Raw genomic sequence first — 15,197 nt, 5'->3', positions numbered from 1 at the left:
CAAGATGCTAAACACTTGGGCGTAACATATTAATATATTTATGTGGCCAATAATAAATTTTAGTCACTGAGGGAAAGATAAATAGTACAAACAGACATTTAGTTGTGCATTTTGATTGTTATGGAGCGAAACGAAGTCCTGACGGACGTCACTTTGTTGTTCTCAGCTCTGGCTGAGGGAAAATGAGATGGAAGGACGCCGACCCGTCCAGCTACAGAAAACCCTGCATCTCTGGTCAGAGGTTTGTTGGAGGGTACTGGCAGGTTTACGACCCAGCTTGATGGCAGTTAAAGACGTGACAGACCGCTCTTTAAGCAGCTCATTTCAGGACTAGCTTTCTAATCATCAGCTGTGATTCATCTCCAACAACAAAAGAAAACGGCACAGTTCTTTTTTTCTACCTTTCCTGGCATTCTCCTCTAAAGGATTGCTTGCCCAAATACTTTGTATTCTGGACGTTTCCGTCATGTTTTATTGCAAGAGCAGAAAAATCCGTGCTCATTATTTTCACTACATTTGAACGATGTGTTTTTATTAAAGCCACTTTTATCCAAAGAGCGATTCTCTCCTGACTGGTAGAACGTGGAAGCAGTTATTGTGCATCTTTGTGGGATCAGTGTTGGAGTCCAGATCTGACTCCTCCTGCCTTTCTGCCTCCTCCCCTCCCCCAGTCTGTGTAAAAACAAATCTCCTTTTCTGCTCTGAAAGTATTGAGTCAACAAATGTCAGTGCAGCCGAGCAGGGGCTTCTGGGAAAGAGGAGGGGTCTGCTTTTAAGCCTGAAGTGCAGCTAAAAGCAGATTATTTCAGAGGCAACACTAATGGAGGAATCCCACAGTAAAATGAAAGTGTGGCATGCAGACTTCAATCAGTTTTATTTCAGATTATGAACACAACCCGGTATCTCAGAGATACAAAAATAAAACTACTTGCAAAGCAGAACTTTGTTCTCAGAGATATCAAGCATCAAAGATAACAAGTGTCACACTTGGCTTCGGTAGAAAACCTATAGTTTTGTTGTCACAGCAGCTTTTCAGGGCTGAACTTGTATTTTTAGTCACCATCAGCTCCTTCCTCTCTCTCACAACTTTCTGGATCTTTTCAGGCCCACGTGGCCGGTGTCAACAGGAGGTGGATCTTGGCAGAGACTCTGCAGCAACGTCTTGCTTCCTGCAGCAGAGTCGTTTTTAAAAAAAGGAGCCGGCTAGCCCACGGAGGCTGTTGGTGATGACTCTAAACCAGACTGTTTGTGTTTTTTGGAAGTGTAATGTTGCATAAAGAGACTCTTTTACGCCCAAAGGGAAGTTTTTCAACCTCCAACAGAAAAAGGGAGGGAAAAACCCTGAGTCACTTGGCTTCCTGTCTGAGAATAGGAAGGGGGTGGAGGCGGTTTCTCCTCTGTCGTAGTCAGACAGTTGAGACCTGTGCAATATTTAACACAAAGTTGAGTGGGGGAGGAGTCCTGCTTTCTTCACTGAATCCACTCCAGTGCTTGAGAGCAGCCATCATAGTGTTCACTATTGTGTACGGCTGGCTGAGGGAAGGGGGGAAAGAGAACCTGCCTCTTTGTGTGACAAGAACTCAACTAGAACGTGATTTGCTTCTTCTTTTTGAGTTTGTCAGCAGACTCTCGGTGTGTCCAGGCTGCAGATACGTTTCTAAGCTTGATGTATGGATGCCTCCCTCCACAGGGACATGTGAGTGTTCTTCTCAGGCCGGCAGAACAGCGACACCCGGGCTGCTCCTGACGATGAGAGCCAACGTCAGGCTGGTTTCCATGAATATTGATGTGGAGGATAGACTGGTTCATAGAACAGAAGGAGGCAAGATGGCTGCCCTTTAGGATTTGTTAAAGAGGCGATCCAGACGGGTTGTTGGTTTTTCTACAAAGTGGAGGGACAAAACACGAAGGTGAGAATGTGCTCGCTGCATTAATCCTCTGTTGACCTTACAACCTTGAGAGTGTTTGTGAGTATTTTTGAATCAGGTGAGGCATAGATGTCCATGACGGTAACAAAACAAGCCAACCTAATAACAGGGCATATTAGATAAAGCTACTCCAACATGGCTGACAGTTGTCTTTTTGTCTTTAGCAGGAACTGAATAACTCTGTTTTCTTTGTAGTTGAATTCACTCAACATTCCTGCTGCTTTTAAAGGCACGCAAGGAAACCGTGCACTTACATGCTGGTTCAGGAGCATATTTTAAATACCAGGAGCATGCTCTGCGCTTACAGCCCTGTTATCAGGCAAATTTAAAAATCATGTACATGGATGACTTTTATACTGTTTGACACAATATGTGTGTTTGAGTTATAAAAACAATAATTCTTTTCACGTGTTTAGATGCAGACACACAGCATGTTCGTGTCTATGAATCCATGAATGTTCAGTATCGTGTCAGAGTAAAGGTCCAGCCTGGACGAGCCCCGAGTGAACCGGGCCCAGCACCACAGCAGAAACAGAAGACACAAAGCAAAACAGAAACACAAAGACTCGTCCCACAGAAAAGCAAAGCAGAGGAGACTTGAGCAGGATGTCTTAGGAAGACAGACAAGGTCAGAAGGTTCTGATGGAGATGAAACACAACAGCCCCACAAAGTGACCGAAACAATGTTTTTATGAACATTTTACTTAACTTGAAGCTAAATGGTTTGTTTTGAAAAGACAACAAACAATCGGCTTTTTCCACAAAAAGCTCAAATAAATTATTTATCTCCCAACTGATAAATTTGTGTTCTCGAAGCAGCAACAACACAATAAAGAGAGGGAAAAATATCTATGAAAACAGCAATGAAACCAAAGCACTACGGCAATAAAAATAAAACGATTAAACACATTCTGCTCAAATTGGCAAAAAAGGTGAATGCAAACTGTATCCTCACCAAAACTTGAAATACTCAGTTTATTGTTTGTTGAACATGATATTTATCCATCCATTATCTTTTACTCGCTTCTTTCATTTTGGGTCATGGGGGTCACTGGTGCCCATGTCCAGCAATCAGTGTGCGAGGGGCGGGGTACACCCTGGATGGGTCGCAAGTCCATGATATTTATATTTTAATCAAATCAAATGGTAGCTTAAAATAAAAGTATGTTTTTATTCTTTACAGGTAGTTAAATATCACGAACAGTTTGCTCTTGACAACAGGTCAGACTTCCTATATGTGAACATTAAAGAAATAATAAATATTTGAGCATTTTAAGTGACATTAATGGAGTTAGAGCAGTGAGGTAATCCTTGTTGAAGTTGGATTTTAAACCTCATTCCAAACAGTCAACATCTATTTATTTGTTAGTTATTTTGTTCTAATTCCCAAAGACTGTAATCACCATTTGAATGGTCTATTTGAAGACGACACATCTCCCTCTGGGTCTGTGTGTTTTTCCTGTGTATTCTCTTGAATACTGCCACCATGTGTCTCCTTTCTGACCTCAGGTCACAAAGTAAAGTTAAAGTATTTCTGCAGGGTGACCTTTAGCAGTGCAATCTGACTGCTGGAGCAACAAAGGGCTCCACAGTCCTAAATGTTCAGAAAGCCTCACCTAGCAGAGAGGACCTTTGTGACTGGATCCAGGGGAGACAACAGAACAGGCAAGTCAGAATGAAGACAGCTGTTTACATGCCATCAGTTACTAAGCCTCGATGAGAGCAGCTGATGACAGTATGGCTTTATGATTCTGAAGTTTTGTTTTGTTTTCCTCTTGGTTGTCTGTGCATGCAGCTCCTACACAACATATTCTATTTTAATTACAGTAATTGTCTGTAAACACCGAAACACCCAGCTTTTAGGGTGCACTCACCTCGTGCAAAAAGTTGTTACTGTTTTGATATTGCAAACATGGTGATTGAACGTGGAGATTCAAATCCATAGCTGAAGATTGGTCCTTGTGGCTCTAGGCTTCATTGTGACTGCCTGAGTTCATGCGATCCATGATGTGGTGCATGCACATACATGTGATGCAATCACTGCACAGCAGTGCTAAGATGTTGCAGAGAATACCCCATGAAACGGTTAGACAAAAGACTGGAACTGCATTTTTGTTTGGATGGTCTAATTAATTATCAGTCGGCGTGCTGCGGTAATATTTCTGTTTTCCATTACGTTCAGCTGCACTCTGTGCAGGTTTTAAAATGCTAGCACATGCTAAAACAATAAAGTCAGCCGTAGAAGATATATTTTCATGGGCCTGTGCACGGCTGACATCAGTAGCTGAAAAGGCACCAGGTTTAACGGGGTTACTGGGGGCAGAGCGGGGGATGGGCCATGTAAATCAATCACAAGCTCCACAGAGCTGCTCTCGTCTGTCCACACCTACAGATAAAGGCGCGCGGCTGGATTGCTCCTTCGTCGAGGCCGTGAGCTCCCTTTAACTCACTCCTGGGGCAAAGACAATATCACCTTTGGGAAGAATGTCCAGTTGCCATAGCGCTGTACAACAATGTTGTCCGCTTACAAAGCCAAGCCCTTAGCCAAGCTTTCACCTCTGACCCCGCTCCGTCCAGCCCGAGTGTCATTTATCCACCTTGAAGCCTGTTGCTCAAACGGCCCAGAACCAAAGCTCAGTGGTTGGTTGGACATTTTAGACTGCGCTCCTTTTAGATTGAAAGACAAAATGGCGAGATGCAGAGTTATATTGATTTCTGCAGTATTGATTTCTCTGTTGCCTGCTATCAGGAGGGGTGGGGGTATCTATGGTGAGAGAAAGGCAGGAAACCACAATCTATCCCTAAAGAATCACTGAGCTATAATACTGTTTAGATGCACTTTTACCAACTTTACTCAGAAAAGTGTATAGTGTGAACTTTGCATCACTTTTGTCATTTGTTGAACTGTTGTAGATTGTAAACCAGCTGAAATATAAATATTTCAGAAATAGGTTATCACTAAACCAGGATCAGAGAGAAGACGTCCACTGAGGTCTGACTCGTCAATGAGACTGATTTAATCATGGCCTGCAGCAGGTTTGGGGCTGTAAATTTGTGATAATGTTTTTTGAGTGTCAGATACAAAAGTCTTATCTGTACCGAAGCGAACGATGAATCCCGACTGTGACCCGTAGTCTTCATGTTCGGTGTGAGGCGAGCTGAGTGGTGGTGACTGAGAATGATGGGGGTTTGATGCGCAGGGCTGCAGGGAGGGTTACTGTGAGCGTGTATCAGTGTCAGGCTTTACCTCAGGGGTGAGGCGGGAGGGCAGCAGCTCGGAAGCTTCCTCCACGTGAGGATTCACACGTGGCTTTTCTGTTTACAAACAGGATCCTGGCATTCTGCGCAGAAACACATTACGTAACAACTATAAAGCCAATAGCATCTCTTCCTGCTTCCCGCCAAGCCGCTCCCCCCACACGCTGTCCATTTTTCTTGACTGAGCGTTTTGCCATTTAGACCAGTGGAAGCGACACATAACCACAGTCTAGGTTAGGGATGTGTTCACCGAGGAGTCATGACTCGAGCACTCCTGGTTTTAGGTTGTTCCATGCACATCTTGGTTAAAGATGTACTAACAGCAGCAGGAGCCTGAAATACATCTTTATTTTAACCAATAATGCTTCAAAGTTGTGGGCTTTAGTTTTCACTGAAACACAATTTTAAGTATTTTCTCGATGCTGTGCATTTTAAACTCAACCTTCATTCAAAATAAATTGGTTTGCATTGCTGCAGTGCTGCACATAAAGTGACTGACTGTACAAAAGCTCCAAGAAGCCAGACGTTCATTTGATATATTTATAATTGTTTTCACGCTTTCTCAAGATGTTTTAATGTTTTTTCTCTTACTTTCAGTGCCTGACCTTTTTCAGAGGAACTTTTTTTTACATTTCTTTATTAAGCCACTTGTGAGCTCTGAATCATTTAGGAGTAAAAAGTCTCCTAAACTCAAAGGATGAGCCAGCCTTGTGTTGAATCATAAAGACTTTTAGGCACTTTGTTACAAGCAGTTTGTCACAAACATGATTTATTTCCATTCTATCCAATTTAATATATGGAAAACATTAAAAACAACCCAGTTTGACACATAAATAGGGTTTAAGAGCCAACAAGGTGCTTCCTGAAGAGCCATTAGCTGAAAACCTGACACACACACAAGATCTGAGAGGTGACTCCTCTCTCAGGTCATTGCTGGATTTGTTCCTGTTTCTTAAAATACATGACTTTCAGATACTGGTCATCTGCTGCAAAAAGGTTTTTAATACATAAAACAGCTTTTCTTTGTCCTGAACTTGTCCACTTTGTGATGGTCAAGCACAATTACTTCAGAAAAGAAGCCAAAATCCAAATAAACTCTTTCAAAGACCTTCAGAAAGTTTTAAACTGTTGATCAAAATCAGTTCAGAAGATTATAATGAAATCAGGCTTCTCTATATGGAAATATAATTAAGGCTGGTTTAAAATGTTTACACTATAGTGAATATGGACCTGTATCTGCCATTCAATTCACTGCCTTTCCCTTTTCAAACCGTTTAAATGAGTTTTTATACAGACTGGAAATAGGCCAACTTTAAAGATTTAAAAGTGACTGAACCTTGTGTGATTCTTGGACTTTAACCTCAAAACGCACATCAACAAATCAGCTCCAGGTAAATCAAATCAGTTTCCATGATGAGGCCGAGAGGCGTGACCACAAACATTCAAAGGACAAATAGTTTGAGTTTATGAGCATATAACCTGTCAGAATATAATTTCTGGCTAAACAAACTGTCCAATCTTGTTCTGTAAACGTTTAAACCTTTTCCAAAGGTAATGTCCCATCTATGATCTGCAAACCTTAGTCATGAAAACACCATTGAACTCCACGCAGTCCAAAGCTGTGTAAATAAAGGGTTCTGGTTCAAATGGCGGTCAGCTGAGAGTTGTTTGGGGAGGAGTTGTCTCTTAAAGGTTCTGCTGTCCACAGGAGGAGGTTCAGACAGCTGGTCTGGACGGTCCTTTACAGGAGAAATGTACCAAACGCCTGGAGTGGCATCAGCATCTTCTTAGAAGCACTTTGGCTCAATAAAAGGTTTCATTACCAACATTTTTACGAGCTTCAGCTGATGTCTCTCTTAGAACCAACTGGATCAACGGACACCCACATCATGACCCAGAGTTTAGCTCTTTAACACTGTTCGTGTTTGGGAAGATGGAGAGAAGGGTTTCAGTAGCTTCTGATGCGGCAGGAATGAGTCGAGGAATAAACGAGCTGTGACTCTGAGGGTTTGTGATTTCTGTTCAATGAGCGCCTCATCAGCTCAGATCAGCTGATCACACACCAACAACTACCACAAACTAAAAACACAAGCAACTAAACATTCTACATTTACTTACGTCTAAGATTTGCTGTTTGAAGCTTCTGTGGGCTCTACATCTGAATGTCTTTAGTGTCACCTTTGATGAAGGAAGCTCGTATCTAATTTCTGGGGTTACAAAGTCCATGGTTTGTCCTTTTGCTTTCAATAAATCTCAAATTAGCTAAAAACAAAAAGGCTAAATCAAGACATCTAGACAAGATTCTTAAAGGGAGACCGAGGCCAAAATGGTTCAGAAAAAAGATTTGCAGGCTCAATCATCCAGGTAGATAACAACAAAAAAAGGTTAAATCATGTCATTTGGACAAGTTTGCTAACTTTGAAGTTTTGTAAAGCATTTTAAATGCAATGCAGTACTATCCTTTGGCCATATATTCCCATTTGCTCTGCTCACAGTTTATTGTTGGATCATGAAAACTAACTGAATATTTACGAGGACGTACAGTAAACCTGTCTGAAGGAACATCAGAGTTTGTAGATGTCTTCTCCAATCATATTGGATGGATGGACAGATAGATACTTTATTGATCCCGAAGGAAATTACATGGTGGTCTGTAGCTCCCATTCATACGAACAATAAGATAAAAACCCACCAGATAAAAAAGGAGTATTCAAAAATAAATAAATAATTAAAACAACACTAAAAGAGGAGATCAAGCACCATGTTAGGGGACATAACCAGCTAGCTTCTCTTGTTCCTGCCAGGAGTGGCCGAACTATACAACCTAATGGCACAAGGGACAAACGAGTTGTTTAGTCTATCAGTAGAGCACCTCAATGAACGGAACCTGGTGCTCCCTGATCTTCGCTGATGAGAGAAGACAGCGTTCAAGGGATGGCCCTGACTGGACATGATCGCCCTGATGTTGGAGCATGTCCTCTGCTCCATCACCTTCTCCACAGAGTCAAGGCCCAGTCCCACCACAGAGCCATTAGTACTAGGGATTGGACAATGAATGAACATAAAGCATTTCACAGCTAGTTTCATCACCACTCATTTGGAATTAGCTTTTCCAAAAGATAGGTTTAAATGTCCTGCGAGGCTGAAGAGTCTGCAACTTCTGAACTACTTCTGGATGACTGCATGAAGCACATGTGCTCTCCATAAGGAAGCAGCCATAGATGCAATCAGCCATGCTGGGAGATGTTTAGACCAGATGGGCTTTGAAGCACTCTTGAGATGGTTGCTGTAGCTACCCTGAAAGAGATCCACGTTGCGCTGTGCACCGTTCATCATGCTGACTGTTGCACAGATGAAGGGGCCGAGGGAGCAGAGACAGTTGGAAGGAAATCCTGAGCATTGCTGCTGGTTGGGGTCAGGTCAGTGGATTTGTTTGTGCAGGAGCTCATTTCTTCAGTGTCCATGTGATGCAGCTTGAGAACACAAAGCAGGTCCAGACTGTGTGAGCTGCTGGGCAGGTTGTACTTTTAGATTATGTTGATTAAACAGGAGAAAAGGTTTAAGATGTGAGCTAATGCTCCACCGTCAGCACTAACCTGCTCTGCTTAAATCGGGGTCAGTATTTGTGTGCAGACAATGTTTTACCTGAGCGCTCACAAGAAAAGCTGAACATGGATTATATTAACTTCTGAGTAAAAAAAAACCCAAAAAAACTAACATTATAATTGTCCAAATAAACAGAACTATTAAATATATTGATGTCTCACCTTTGATGAAGTGTGGAAACTGAGCAGATCAGAGTGGTCCATGCAGCTAAATCAACAAAGAAGAGTTTTCCTGGAATACAGGTTCAACACGTTGTATCAGAAGTGTGCAGAGGTGGGGTTTATCCTCGACAAAGAAACTCTTACTCGTGACCGTTTCTAGAAGAACCTGAATGTTTTCATCTCTAAACCTAAAAAGCTAACACAGCTTCTGATTCTGTGAATACCTGGTCACAAAGCAGACATTCACCCAATTATTTACAGGCAAAACTGTCATATCCAGAAAAGGTGCATCAGTTTGGATCTGTGACGTCACCTCTGTGAGAAGACTCTGTGGTCAGGTTACACATGAAACGTAGAATCCCTCCTGTGCCCTGAAGACGAGTCTCTGTGCTCTTCATCATGCAGACCACAGGATGCTTTCAACTCTGATAATCGCCTATTGTACACTTTTTGATATTATTTATTCAGAGGTATAGTTTCAGCACTGAGACTGGGAAAACAAATCCTGATGGAGTCCAACAGTACCTTCCTGTAATTAAACATGAAAATAAAGCACTTCTTAATAATGACTTCCATCTAATTATAGTTTATGTTTCATTTAACATACCATACCATACCACTTTATTTATAAAGAACTTAAAACGGCAACAAGGCCAACCAAAGTACTATACAGTAGTCCCTTGTTTATTGTGGAGGATCCGTATCCTGAAGCCCCCCTGATAAGTGAAAAACTGCCAAGTAGGAATAGTAGTACAAGTAGTAAGTAGTAGTTTATTTTAGTATATATAAATAAAGGTGTTTTAAACCCTACCCACACTCTTGCAATATTCTAAACAATGTTTCTAAACTCTAAACGCTCTAAAAGAGCCCAGAATGTCATGATTTCAGCTCCCTGCCTCGGCTGTTCTTTGCCACCAGAGTGGAGATATGACACACTGCAGGAGGACAATTGTCCTGCAGCTGTGGACTGCACACAGGTGCAGCAGGTGCTAAATACTTTATTTTAAATAAAAATTCCATACCGATCGTGTGGCTCGTCCATCAATCAGCCAATTGTGTGTCATGTCCAATCTTACTTTGAAAAACCGCGATAGAACGAGTCTGTGAAAAACGAACCGCGAAGTAGCGAGGGGCTACTGTACAGCAAAACAAAATAAGTAAAGGACATGGGATAAAAACATAGATTCAAATAGGTATCTGGTCTGCTGACCTCAGAGAGCGCTGTGGGACATTTGGCTGCAGCAGATCAGCGAGATCCGAGGGGGCAGAGATGTTCAGAGATTTATAAACATACAGAAGGATTTTAAAAGGAATTTGAAAGTGACGCAGGATCCAGTGCAGGGAGGCCAGAACTGGAGTAATGTGCTCTCTTTTGCCTGTACCAGTTAAACATCAGGCTGCAGCATTTTGTAATCATGCAATGGAGGTCTGACTGATTCAAAACAGAAGTGCATTGCAGTAATCAAGCCAGGATGTTATGAAAGCATGTATTACTGTCTCAAGATTACTTTTGGACAGTATGGGCTTCAATTCAGACCGTGCCTCAACTGAAAAAAAAAAAAACTAACAGGATTTAACAATCGTAATCATAACAATCATTTGACTGATTTACTCCTGAAACTCTCCTGTTGGAGAACCTGAGACTGTTTTCAAAGTACCCATATCACCCAGAGATTGAGATTTTGTTGTTTTAATGTTGTTTGGTCTGAAATATGAAATTCTTCATATTTTAATCTGATGGCTTCCAGCTGTGACGAAGGAATAAAGATGTGCTTGAGAATAAACTTTAGAACTGCGTACACACTTAAAAAGTCAGAGCAATATTTAGATAATTTAAAGGATAAAAAGGTTATGAACAAGTAATATCTTACCTGTTGTAGATAGATTTTTGATCAATGTCAGTTTGGAGAAATAAAGTTTAGTTAAATTCAGACAAAGACTAGCCTGAGCAGGACCAGAAACAAAATGTTGTTTTTTTTTCTCATCCTAAAACTGTCTTAAAAATATTATTTCAGTTTCTGTGAATGTTATTTTATAAACATTGCTGTTAACGTCACATGACGTGGTTATTTACATTGAGAGGTCTGTAGTTGTGGACTAACAGAAATACCAACAGCAGCAGCCAACTAGAACGTCCACTCAGCATGAATATTGTTTTCTTTTGCACAGAATAAATGTGTAATTTTAAATTGTAAACAGTGTTAAAGTTTAAAGAACAGCTTTTGCTTGAACCACAAAAATGTTTTGAATCCGGGACGGCACCGATCCCCTCTGGTCCGGACCTCATGCAGACTAGCTTTTAGTTTGCTAAAAGGGTCAGAATTAAACTAATAATAAGCTTTTTACAACATCCGTTGTTCATAACTTTTACACTTCAAAACAGCTGAACTTTATTTATTTATTTACTTATTTATTAACCTTTATTTAACCAGGCAAATCCAATTGAGATCACAGATCTCTTGCAAGGGAGGCCTGGAGGCAGCCTAACATGCATGTTTTTGATCTGTGGGAGGAAACCGGAGTACCCGGAGGAAACCCACGCAAGCACGAGAGGAACATGCAAACTCCATACAGAAAGACCCCAGGTCCAACCTGGGATTGAACCCAGGACCTTCGTGCTGTGAGGCAGCAGTGCTAACCACTGACCTGTTGTCTTGCCTTTAACACTTCATGGGTCACATTTATTACACTTTATAGCTGTGGCGTTACCACGGGCCACACTTTAATTTTTCTGCTGATTTAAAGGAGAGTTTTCCAGTTTTGGTCCCTGCAGTGTGAGTTGTTAATGCCAGAAACAAAGTGATGATGATACTTTTTAGGGTTCGATAAGAATGGAGTTAGGAGTAATGTCAACAATCCAACCAGCAGGGTTAGACTGCAGAGAGAGCGTCCACATGTTGGACACATCTGTCTCCCATTAGACATAAAGAACAATGTCAATTGTACAGATCCCTTCTTCACATAGAGGGGGAAGGGAGGAGGCTCTCTGGGGAAGAAATTACAAACAGAAGTTTGTCCTTTTTGTCTCTGCCAAAGTCGGTTCATCTTTCCATCAAATTTAGAGAAGCAGATAGTAAACTGGATCGAAGCTTCTCCGTGAAGTCTTTGTGTGTTGTGTAACTTTGTCAGTGTTAGAGTGGTTCATCTTGTTTCTGAGGAAGTTATTTCTAACTGCAGGGCTGTCCTACTTTTGGCCGGTGACGGGGGTGTTGAGTAGAGAACAGGAAGGACTAACAGGTCTGTTGCTCCGGGCTCCTCATGTGACGAAACTGTCCTTACGTCACAGACTAGTGCTTAAACTGAACAGAGCAATAACAGAGAAGTGCTGGACTCAAAAAGAGCTAAACCTGAGCTTGTGCAATGCAGAGTCAGCCCCTCCCCCACCCTGTTGTTATTAATGGAACCAACATGTGTCACATGAAGGTCCGAGCGTCGAGTCTCTGAAATCCAGGTAACAACCTACACATGTCCGAAGAGCAAACACCCGTCTCTGAGCTGCAGAAAAGCTGACACAGATCTGCTTTTCTTGATACAGGCAGGGATAGAAGATGCTGCCGGAGGTCATTAGGTTTGCGGAGCAGCAAGCTCAGCTCAATATTTCTGAGAGGGATTTAAAACGCAGCAATGCAAGCCCTCTGACCTCATTACACAGGGTTGCTCAGGATAAGGTTTCACCAGCAGCACCGCTACATGCTCTGTGAACTGCCCGACTCCTGTCTGACAAAATAAGATCAAGTTTCATATAAAATGGACCATTTCTGTATCCATGCTATCATTAGTGCTGCCTTGAAAATGACATGCAAAGACAGTGAGAGGTATTTTATGTGGTACACAAAAGTGACATATTGGTATAACCATAATTAATTTGCCTCTGAGTTCCAGTGTTGGCATGGTTACATATATTCAGATGACAACATATTCTGTTTTAAAGAGAGACTTCAACAGGACTATTGTGAAAATGAGGATTTTCTATTTTGTCTTTATTATGAGCCAGGAAAATACAACCTTCTTTGTGAAGGAAACGTATACTTGAGTTTATGGCCCATTCCTGGAACCATTCAATCAAACATCACACTTTGATTTATATACTAACATTTCTATTTCCTTTGTGTTTCTGCTCTGGACCTCCAAGCAGCTGTTGTGGTGGTGAATGTCACACAGAGCTGCCAAGTCCCACCGAACAGTCCACCTCTCTTACTCTGACAACGCTCAGATTTCACAGGCAGCCCTCCAGAGGACTGGCATGCCTGAGTGTGAGTCCAGTGCAAAGCAAACTGTTGCACTGACGACAGAAATGGAGCCAAGCATCCATCCAACAAGTTATTTGTGCAGATAATTTGTAATCTTTGGTGAACACAAATGATCTAGCCTCTTTAACCATCCCCAATAATTATAATTTTATTAAGAAAGAAAATATCTGCACATAATTTCTCATTATGAGATGATAAAAAGAGGGTAAAAAGAAAATAGCATTCATAGAGTTCTTCACAAAAAAACAACAGCTGCAAAAAATTAATTGTATATTCTTATATATTACTCAGACTTTCCATGAAATCCATCCCAGAGGCCCATTTAGTTTTGTTAAAAGACAGACCAGTAGCACTGATCAACGCTTTACATTTCACATCATTGGCAACAAAAGAAATCTTCTGTATGATTCGGTTCAATCCAAATTCTCTGGCAGGTGATCAACATTTCACCAACTCTTCATTGTCTCATCAAATCTTACACGATCCTCTCACAAGCAGAGAGCGCTGAGGACAGCTGTGGCTTTAAGGGATTCAAACACGTCAACCTTAGAGTGACAAGTTTAATCTGATCAAACAAATACAGTAGAAGCATGCTGGTTACATTTTTGTCTATTAGCAAGAACCTACAAAATATTCTTCAACACTGACTTGTTCCACTTGTGACTGTTTCACTTTAATATTAAAACCTGTTGTTGTGTTTAGTGTTAAAAGACAGTGGCAGGTGAGACATAAAGATACAGACCATTTGACGATTGATGCATGTGTCAAAATATATGATAGTATTATAAACGAATCAGTGCAGTTTCTGCAGTATTGTAGATTCTGTTCTGGTCTATTGTGGTGAAGAGAGAGCGGAGCTGCAAGATAAAGCTCTGTTTACCGGTGTCGATCTACGTTCCTATCCTTACCTATGTTCATATAACTCTGGTAAGGATGCCTCCTGAGCGCCCCCTTATATGGAGGTGTTCTGGACATGTCCAACTGGGAAGAGACACCAGGGAAGACCCAGGACATGCTGTAGAAACTATGCATCTTTGCTGGCCTGGAAGCACCATGGAATCCTTCCAGAAGAGCTGGAAGTGGTGGCTGTGGACAGAGATGTCTGGATCTCTCTGCTTAAGCTTCTGCCCCAAGCCCTGACTCTGATTTTTTTATTTTATTTAACTTTTATTTATACAGGTAGTCTCATTGAGTCACAAGGACTCATTTTCAAGGTAGACTTATTTGGGAGCAGATGGTGGGGGTTAAGGGCTTTGCTCAAGGGCCCAGAGTGGGACAAATGAGGGTGGAGGCAGGTGTGGGTGTTTCATTTCTTCCACCCACATTTTGATGTTGTCAATCCAGGGAGTCAAACTGGCGACCTTCCGATCACAGGCCCACCTTCTCTAACCTCTGTCCCACCATTTCCTACAGTGCTGCATCACACATGTCCTGCAGTCTTCATAGTGTTGTCAGCTAACATGAGTTCAGGACATGTTAGACTGGTACAAGACATGTACAGGATGGTACAGGCATCATCCATCTATAATCAGAAGATGCTGGATGGATGATTTTTGTCAAAATATACGATAGTATTCTAGAAAATGTTAAATGGACTGTACTTATACAGCACCTTTCTATCTTATCAAGGTACTCAAAGCGCTTTACACTACAATCTGTGCCCTAATTTACCCATTCACACATCACTCTACTAGATCTATACAAAGCTAATTGAACAAATCATTCTAAAGAGACTAATCAGAGCTTTATCACATTCAAACACTGATAGGACACACATCAGAGGCAATGAGAGGTTCAGTGTCTTGCCCAGGGACACTTGGGCATGTGACTGCTGGTGGATTCAAACCCCCAACTCTTGCATTGATTGTAGGACGACTGCTCTAACCACTCAGCCACAGCCGCCCTAAAACTAGCATGACCAGAGCCGGCCCAAGGTATAGGCAAACTAAGCGGCTGCTTAGGGCCCCGGGGCCACTAGGGGGCCCTCTAAGTGG

At 41.7% G+C, this 15,197-nt stretch overlaps 1 protein-coding gene across 1 annotated transcript in view; it reads left to right on the top strand.

Annotated features, from left to right (window-relative positions):
• The first annotated feature begins 1,512 nt into the window (after positions 1-1,512).
• Positions 1,513-15,197, top strand: part of tet2 (tet methylcytosine dioxygenase 2) — a 34,523-nt gene continuing 20,838 nt past the window's right edge. Inside the window, exon 1 of the mRNA XM_037698226.1 lies at positions 1,513-1,910. The gene's annotated coding sequence lies outside the window, so the exon portion shown is untranslated. The remainder of the gene's footprint in view (positions 1,911-15,197) is intronic.

The sequence above is a fragment of the Nematolebias whitei genome, chromosome 3 (genome assembly GCF_014905685.2).
Source record: "Nematolebias whitei isolate Nwh7 chromosome 3, NemWhi1, whole genome shotgun sequence".
Taxonomy (NCBI): domain Eukaryota; kingdom Metazoa; phylum Chordata; class Actinopteri; order Cyprinodontiformes; family Rivulidae; genus Nematolebias; species Nematolebias whitei.
The sequence above is the reverse complement of the archived record's forward strand: the minus strand, read 5'-3'. Positions and strand labels throughout refer to the sequence as shown.